The sequence below is a fragment of the Bufo gargarizans genome, chromosome 4 (genome assembly GCF_014858855.1).
Source record: "Bufo gargarizans isolate SCDJY-AF-19 chromosome 4, ASM1485885v1, whole genome shotgun sequence".
NCBI lineage: Eukaryota > Metazoa > Chordata > Amphibia > Anura > Bufonidae > Bufo > Bufo gargarizans.
Window position 1 is genome coordinate 117,017,736 of NC_058083.1, and position 8,290 is coordinate 117,026,025.

Consider the following 8,290-nt stretch of genomic DNA (forward strand, 5'->3'; position numbering starts at 1 on the left):
CTCTTTGAGGTCACTTTTGTGTGGGATGAGTTGAATTTTCCTTAGGAGTCATGCTTTGAACAATCCTTGATTTTAATCTTGATATTTTGTTTTTTGTTTTCTGTTCTCGACCAGTTCTATAGACAATGAATGGAGTTCAGGGCACATGCTCAAGTACTGCTTCCTTAGGAATAAGGGAATGGGATGCCTGGTTTGATCCCGTCACTAATCATTAAGTTATCTATGGATAGAGGTCATTTTAACCTCTAAAATACCTAAAGCACAATTTAGTCATTTTCTGTGATGTAAATCTGATACGAATGTGTGTATGACTGGAGGGCTATAGGAAAAGGGCCCCCCATAGTTATATAAAGGATAGGTAGACAGGAATTCCTTTTACATCTTAGGTAATGCTGATCGTCTCATAAGAAACCATTCTACAAGAACATTAGGTTACTGCAGTTCATAAAGACATGTTGTGGGAACTGTAATCATCTACTGATAACGAAAAATAGCTCATACCAGCAATCATACAATTGGTTCATAGGGACACCGCCCGTTGAAAACAGAGTACTGAGCATGCGTAGAACGTGATACTCTTATATAATAGTATGTTGCAATGCGCGTAATAGTAAGCGCGCACAAACAGTACTTAACTATAACTAGTGCTGTTCATGAGGAAATGGCTACAAGCCATCCAATCATAATGAAGCTCATGACTGAGCATCCCCAGGATGCAACAAGATGATGGGTGGAGTTATGGGCATATAGGCAGAGGATCTTTCCCATTTGGTTGGGACTGTTCCACTGCTGACGAGCCGTGTGATGTGTATGCGCTGCCTCCTGATGAATCGCTGGTCCCCCGATATGGAGTGATGATGCAATATCCGGTAATGTATTGATTCTTACTCTATGATTGATTTATCCACGATTTCACTGTATACTCTAGAAAACTGTATAGTGACCTAAGTATTCATATAATAAATCATTAATAACAGAGAGAAGTTGTATGCTGTGTGTTTCCTAGTTGGGAAGCTAGTGAGAGGAAAGGTGAGGCATAAGCACCGCCAAAAACATGGCAATACATTAATTGGCGACGAGGATGGGATTTGACCTTTTATAACATATTGTTTGGGGCAGGGGAATGCAGGGGAGTAATTTGTAGAAGTTTGGCATGTTGCCAGAAGTAAGGGGCAATTGATACATAAGCTCGTAAAATTGCCCCTGAAGGATATTTTGACTTGAAACTTGGTATCTGAACAAATCATCCGGTAAAGCACCGATTAGATTAAGACAGGAGTAAGAAGCTCCTCCTTTCCAGTTTCAAAGCAAAATATCTTAGAAACTAAAAACAATTTATCTGTCGGAGGTTGTCTTAAAACGTTCTAAGTAACAAGGGACACCTCTGAGCACAGCCCCACCCATTTTGGCAAAAAGACAAAAATATAACAGTATGTTTAAAAAAAAGGGCAAATCCCAGAAAGAACCCGTGGAGATCCCCGGCTGGACCGAGGCTCCCTATAATATAATAGCAACAGAATTAGCTGGTCACGGGTTAGCGGAATCATGGGATAAACAGTTAAAAGAATCAAATCCGGTGGATGTAGTTCAAGTACTTGAGAAACTCCCAGCGAAAGCTGGTGATGTAGTTACCCTGGCTCGAAGGAGCTGGGTGTTGGCATCTGCATATCGTGGAGTGCACAAGCGATTGCAGAAGGCAATTCAAGATCAGAGGCGCGCGGAACAGGCTCAGTTGGAAGCCGAAGGGCGTGCTCTGATGTTGGAATGTAGTGGAAAACTGTTGAAAGACAAGTTGACCCACTATCAGACTATAGCAGAAAACTCTGCTGTATACATAGCGGCGAATAAATATAAGAAAAGAAGGGGTAGGATTAACAAGAATAAAGTTTATAAACATATAGCTGCCGCTAGTGTGGATCGGGACCCTAGTAGATGGGATGGGGATATCTGGGATTCAGACTCGGATGATTGGGATGATTGTCCCGATGGTCCTGATTGTCCTGATCCAGTTATGGATCCCCCATCTGCTAAGGCATTTCCGGTGCTACGTAGGAAGGAAAAAACTACCTTAGGACCGGAAATAAGGGAAAAAAATAGGGTAAGAGTGTGGCATACAACCCTCGGTTGTCTGCTACACTCACAGCAGAAGGGGATGGCATGAGTAGTCAATATGCGGAACTCATGGCTGTTTTCCTTGCCCTGAAAAAAGAACAGGGAGATCAATGTCATATTTTCACAGACTCATGGTCGGTAGCTAATGGCTTGGCTACTTGGTTAATGGGCTGGAAAAAACATGATTGGGTTATACATGGAAAGGAAATCTGGGGAAAACAAATTTGGCAGGAAATAGAGGAGATAGAACTAACACTACTGTTTTCCATGTTGATGCTCATATGCCGATAGACTCTCTTGAACGTTTGTTTAATTCCCAAGCAGATGCGGCAATGGCCATATCCACTATATCCAAGTCAGAGGATAGAGAAACTGAGTCATGGCTGGAAGGTACAGCCGTTTGGGCTCACCAAAAAAGTAGACATCTTGGAGAAAAGGCCACTTACAGGTGGGCGCAGGAGAGAGGTATTCCACTAACAGGAGACATGATCAAGCAGGTCATACAAAAGTCAGATAATGGGTCTCATTTTACAGGGAAGGAAATAAAACAGTTTGCTTTAGAAAACAACATTGAATGGGTATATCACATGCCCTATTACCCACAGGCTGCTGGTCTCATTGAGCGAATGAATGGGTTGCTCAAAGGAGCATTGAAAAAAAATTACCTCAGATGGTAAATACGGGCAATGGAGAGATAATCTTTCCTCGGCCCTTCAGTCGCTCAATAATAGACCACTAACAGAATCCACTACACCTTTAATGAGAATGTTGACGCCAAGTCTTACTATAGGTAAATTAACTATAGAATCTATTGAATATTGGAAAATTAATGAAGAAGCTCAGGTCCCTTTTAGGGGAACATCAAAATCTGCAGGGTTGGACTTGCACTCACTGGAGGTGACGGTAGTAAGTCCAGGAGTCACTAAGATAATTCCTACTGGAATCGGGGTAAAAATTCCCTCAGGACATTATGGACAGTTGGCCACTAGATCCAGTTATGCTCTAAAAAGTTTAATAGTGGTTGGAGGGGTAATTGATGAAGACTACCAAGGAGAAGTCAAAGTTGTCCTCATAAATCTGGGTAAAATGGATGCTATAATATCAAAAGGAGATAGGGTGGCACAATTGCTATTAATCCCAATATATATATAGCACAGATAAAAGAAACAACAGCCCCCAAGGAACTAACTGTGAGGGGACAGAAAGGATTTGGATCCACTAATGAAATTAGTGTAGGTGCTAAGATTTGGATTCAAGATGTAAACGGACCTCCGTCACCTGCTGAAGTAATAGCGGTTGGCAAGGACCGTACTCTACTCGTGATGAGGCCTGGAGTAGAGAAGTGGGAATATATCCCACAGGAAAAATGCTACTTAAGGGAATAATGCTGTATTCTTGACTTACAGAATCCACTAAGACATTGTGGCATCGCCCTTGGTCTCCTTGGTATCGTGTGGTTGGCATCCTACGCAGACGGTAATACACCCGGACACAAGCTGAGCCTGGCTGAATCCAGAAATTGGACGTGGGGATGGAGAAACTATTCTAAAACCAGGAAACAGGACAGTGTTACATGTGAAGCCAATTGACTCTGCATTTGTTCTTTGCAAACCCTACAGCAGCAACAACAGAAAGGGTTGTTCCAAACCATGTTGTTGACGGGGAATGAGGAAGTTTGGAGGACCGTGTTTAACTCTTTTGTAAGGGAAAAACACTGGCTGGACATCAAAGCGCCTAAAATAAGGTGTAATGATATGTCCTGTACCGGTAAATTGGTCTACTACAATGTGACTAAAAGTAGTATAATGTGTAAGTTTGTAGTATTACCAATGTTAATGGGCCCAGAAGGTAATCAACATTTTTGGGTACCTACATTTTATGGACAAGTAATTGATAGCAATAATAGCACACATGATTTAACTTTCTGTGATGACACTCTTGAAGGTAAAATCTGTAAGTTACAGTCTGCTGTATATGAGCCTTGCTTGTTACAGAACACTGTAAATAAATGCGAGTGGACCATAATGCCTACGTCATACCGATGGATGGTTGAAGTAGCACCCCAGGTGATATGCGTAGTGACAGATCGTCAGGTGGTCCCTAAAATGAGGGTGCCTTTTGCAGGATGCATACACAACATCACGGTTATTCAATGGGAAAATGAAACTTTTATGTTAAATCCAGATAATGAGCTAAGCACCAAGGTGTTATGGCAAGACACGGCTTTAGAAGTCCCTAATTGGGATCTAAATTTGACTAGACTGAAAGCAATTACAAATTTGAACAGGAGTATCACGGGACACAAGCTCTTTACTACGGTAGTGTCTGATAAAATAGTAAAAGTAGGATCCGCCATAGCGGACGCTACATCCCATCATTGGTGGGACATATTCATGGGGTATTCCCCATCAGCCAGGACTACCATGGATTGGGTGGTTCACCTCTTGTTGGTAGTCATGATAGTAGTAATTGTACTATCTATTTGGAATTGTTATGTAGCCTACGGTATATGTTGTAAAAAACGAAAAATGATAATGGTTTCCTATACCAACGGTCAGCATTAAGGACCGAATGTGATGTAAATCTGATACGAATGTGTGTATGACTGGAGGGCTATAGGAAAAGGGCCCCCCATAGTTATATAAAGGATAGGTAGACAGGAATTCCTTTTACATCTTAGGTAATGCTGATCGTCTCATAAGAAACCATTCTACAAGAACATTAGGTTACTGCAGTTCATAAAGACATGTTGTAGGAACTGTAATCATCTACTGATAACGAAAAATAGCTCATACCAGCAATCATACAATTGGTTCATAGGGACACCGCCCGTTGAAAACAGAGTACTGAGCATGCGTAGAACGTGATACTCTTATATAATAGTATGTTGCAATGCGCGTAATAGTAAGCGCGCACAAACAGTACTTAACTATAACTAGTGCTGTTCATGAGGAAATGGCTACAAGCCATCCAATCATAATGAAGCTCATGACTGAGCATCCCCAGGATGCAACAAGATGATGGGTGGAGTTATGGGCATATAGGCAGAGGATCTTTCCCATTTGGTTGGGACTGTTCCACTGCTGACGAGCCGTGTGATGTGTATGCGCTGCCTCCTGATGAATCGCTGGTCCCCCGATATGGAGTGATGATGCAATATCCGGTAATGTATTGATTCTTACTCTATGATTGATTTATCCACGATTTCACTGTATACTCTAGAAAACTGTATAGTGACCTAAGTATTCATATAATAAATCATTAATAACAGAGAGAAGTTGTATGCTGTGTGTTTCCTAGTTGGGAAGCTAGTGAGAGCAAAGATGAGGCATAAGCACCGCCAAAAACATGGTAATACATTTTCCTAATGGCATTGCTGCATTCAGACAGTAGTAGTGCCATCACAATTGGAAATGTGGCAGGCAGTGCAATCAAAAGGGGTGCCATCCCTCTAAATTGAACCCAAGACCAACAGCTCCAAGTCTTCCTTGGAGACTGTTCCCTGAGAAAAGAATAGCCTATAATAGAGGTATATCCTCTTTAATGTCTGTTAAATATTTCTACTAGAAACTTATAAATAAATTACCAAAGGGGTGTGTCCCACAGTCTAATGGCTGTATGTATTTTGCGGTCTGCTAAACACAGATCTGCTAAAAAAAAAAAAAAAAAAAAAGTCCTTGTGCATTCCTTATTTTGCGGAACTAAACAGCTGGACACTAACAGAACAGTCCTATCCTTGTCCGTTTTGCGAACAATTAAAGGACATGTTCTTTTTTTTTTTTTGCTGAACAGCCATGCAGACATACGGGCACAGAATGCACACTGAGTCATTTCAATTTTTTTGCGGATCCATTGAAATGAACTGAAGCGCGGGGACCCGATGGCAGAGAAGGCAAGCCAGATGCCTTCCATAGACATCGGAGCTTGCCTTCTACGGAAGCCTGTGAGATCTAGCCCTTATGCTAGGTCTCACAGGCAGACTGTCGGCATACAAGCTGACATGCAGTGTGTTACGATACAGGATGTATTGTAATACATTGCAGAGGAGATCAGACCCCAGAAGTTGAAGTCCCAAGTGGGACAAAAATAAAGAGTAAAATAAAAAGTGTTTTTCATAATTAACCTGTTTAGGACATAGGGCGTACCGGTACGCCCTGATGTCGCGGTACTTAAGGACACAGGGCGTACCGGTACGTCCTATGTATTTCCGATCACTGCCGCTCGGCGGGCGGTGATCGGAACCCGGTGCCTGCTCAAATCATCAGCAGGCACCTTGGGTAAAAAAAAATTGGTAATAATTAGGGGAAAAAAAAAAAGTTGACATATTAGGTATCGCCATGTGCATATCGACCAGCTCTATAAACATATCACATGACCTAACCCCTCAGATGAACACTGCAAAAAGAAAAAAGAAACTGTGCTAAATAAACCATTTTTTGTCATCTTACATCACAAAAAATACAACAGCAAGCGATCAAAAAGGTGTATGCCCACCAAAATAGTACCAATCTAACCATCACCTCATCCCGAAAAAAAAGGGGCCCCTACCTAAGACAATCGCCCAAAAAATAAAAATAAATATGGCTCAGAATATGGAGCCACTAAAACATATTTTTTGTTTTAAAGATGTTATTGTGTAAAACATAAATTAAAAAAATTATACATATTAGGTATCGTAGCGTCCGTAATAACCTGCTCTATAAAAATATCACATTACCTAATCCCTCAGGTGAACATCGTAAAAAAAAAAAAAAAAAAAAAACATTTTTTGTCACCTTACATCACAAAAGTGTAATAGCAAGCGATCAAAAAGTCATATGCACAACAAAATAGTGCCAATTTAAACACTCATCTAATCCCGCAAAAAATGAGACCCTACCTAAAACTATGGCTCTCAGACTATGGAGACACTAAAACATGATTTTTTTTTGTTTCAAAAATGACGTAATTGTCTATAACTTACCGTACATGAATAAAAAAATGTTTACATGGGGTCACTTTTTGGGATTTTCTACTCTAGTGGTGCATCAGGGGGGCTTCAAATGGGACATGGTGTCAAAGAACCAGTCCAGCAAAATCTGCCTTCCAAAAACCGTATGGCGTTCCTTTCGTTCTGCGCTCTGCCGTGTGCCCATTAGGGATGTCCCGAACTATTTGCTGGCGAATAGTTCCTGGTGAACATAGCTTGTTCGCGTTCGCCACTGCGGGCGAACATATGCGATATTCGGACCGCACCCTATACATCATTGAGTAAACTTTGACCCTGTACCTCACAGTCAGCAGACACATTCCAGCCAATCAGCAGCAGACCCTCCCTCTTAGACCCTCCCACCTCCTAGACAGCATCCATTTTAGATTCATTTGGGAAAGCGTTAGCTAGGGCATTGTTCTGTGTCCACAGACTCATCTGCTGTAAGGACAGCGTCCTGACAGCACCCCAAAAAGCCCTTTTCAGGGCTGGTACATCAGTGTGCTTTTTTAATTTATTTTATATATATATATATATATATATATTGCAGTTGCCTGGCTGCCCGTGTGTGAGAGGCTGCAGGCTCAGTCACAGACAGCACGTGCACACCATTCATACAGGGTGTGACAGAAAATACCTTGCAGATAAAAAAAAATATATATTTAATATTTTTCTGTGACATAATCACATTTGCAAGCCCGTGTGTGTCAGGCCCACACATACTGTATAGTTGCTAGGCCTCCACTCATACCGTTACAGAGTGTCATTCACTCAAATACCTTGCAGATAAAAAAAATATATTTAAAATTTTTCTGTGATATAATCACATTTGCAAGCCCGTGTGTGTCAGGCCCACACATACTGTATAGTTGCTAGGCCTCCACTCATACCGTTACAGGGTGTCATTCACTCAAATACCTTGCAGATAAAAAAATATATATTTAACATTTTTCTGTGATATAATCACATTTGCAAGCCCATGTGTGTCAGGCCCACACATACTGTATTGTGGCCACTGGCTAGTGTCTAGGCCTCCACTCATACTGTTACAGGGTGTCATTCACTCAAATACCTTGCAGATAAAAAGAAATTATATTTAAAATTTTTCTGTGATATAATCACATTTGCAAGCCCATGTGTGTCAGGCCCACACATACTGTATACTGGCTAGTGGCTAGGCCTCCACTCATATCTTTACAGAGTGTCATT

General features: G+C 41.3%; 1 long non-coding RNA gene across 1 annotated transcript; it reads left to right on the forward strand.

Moving 5' to 3' along the window:
* The first annotated feature begins 1,727 nt into the window (after positions 1–1,727).
* On the forward strand, positions 1,728–5,386 carry LOC122935020. The gene is made up of 2 exons (XR_006388762.1): positions 1,728–2,560; positions 3,519–5,386. It is a non-coding gene; the product is annotated as an uncharacterized LOC122935020 (long non-coding RNA).
* Positions 5,387–8,290: the final 2,904 nt, after the last annotated feature.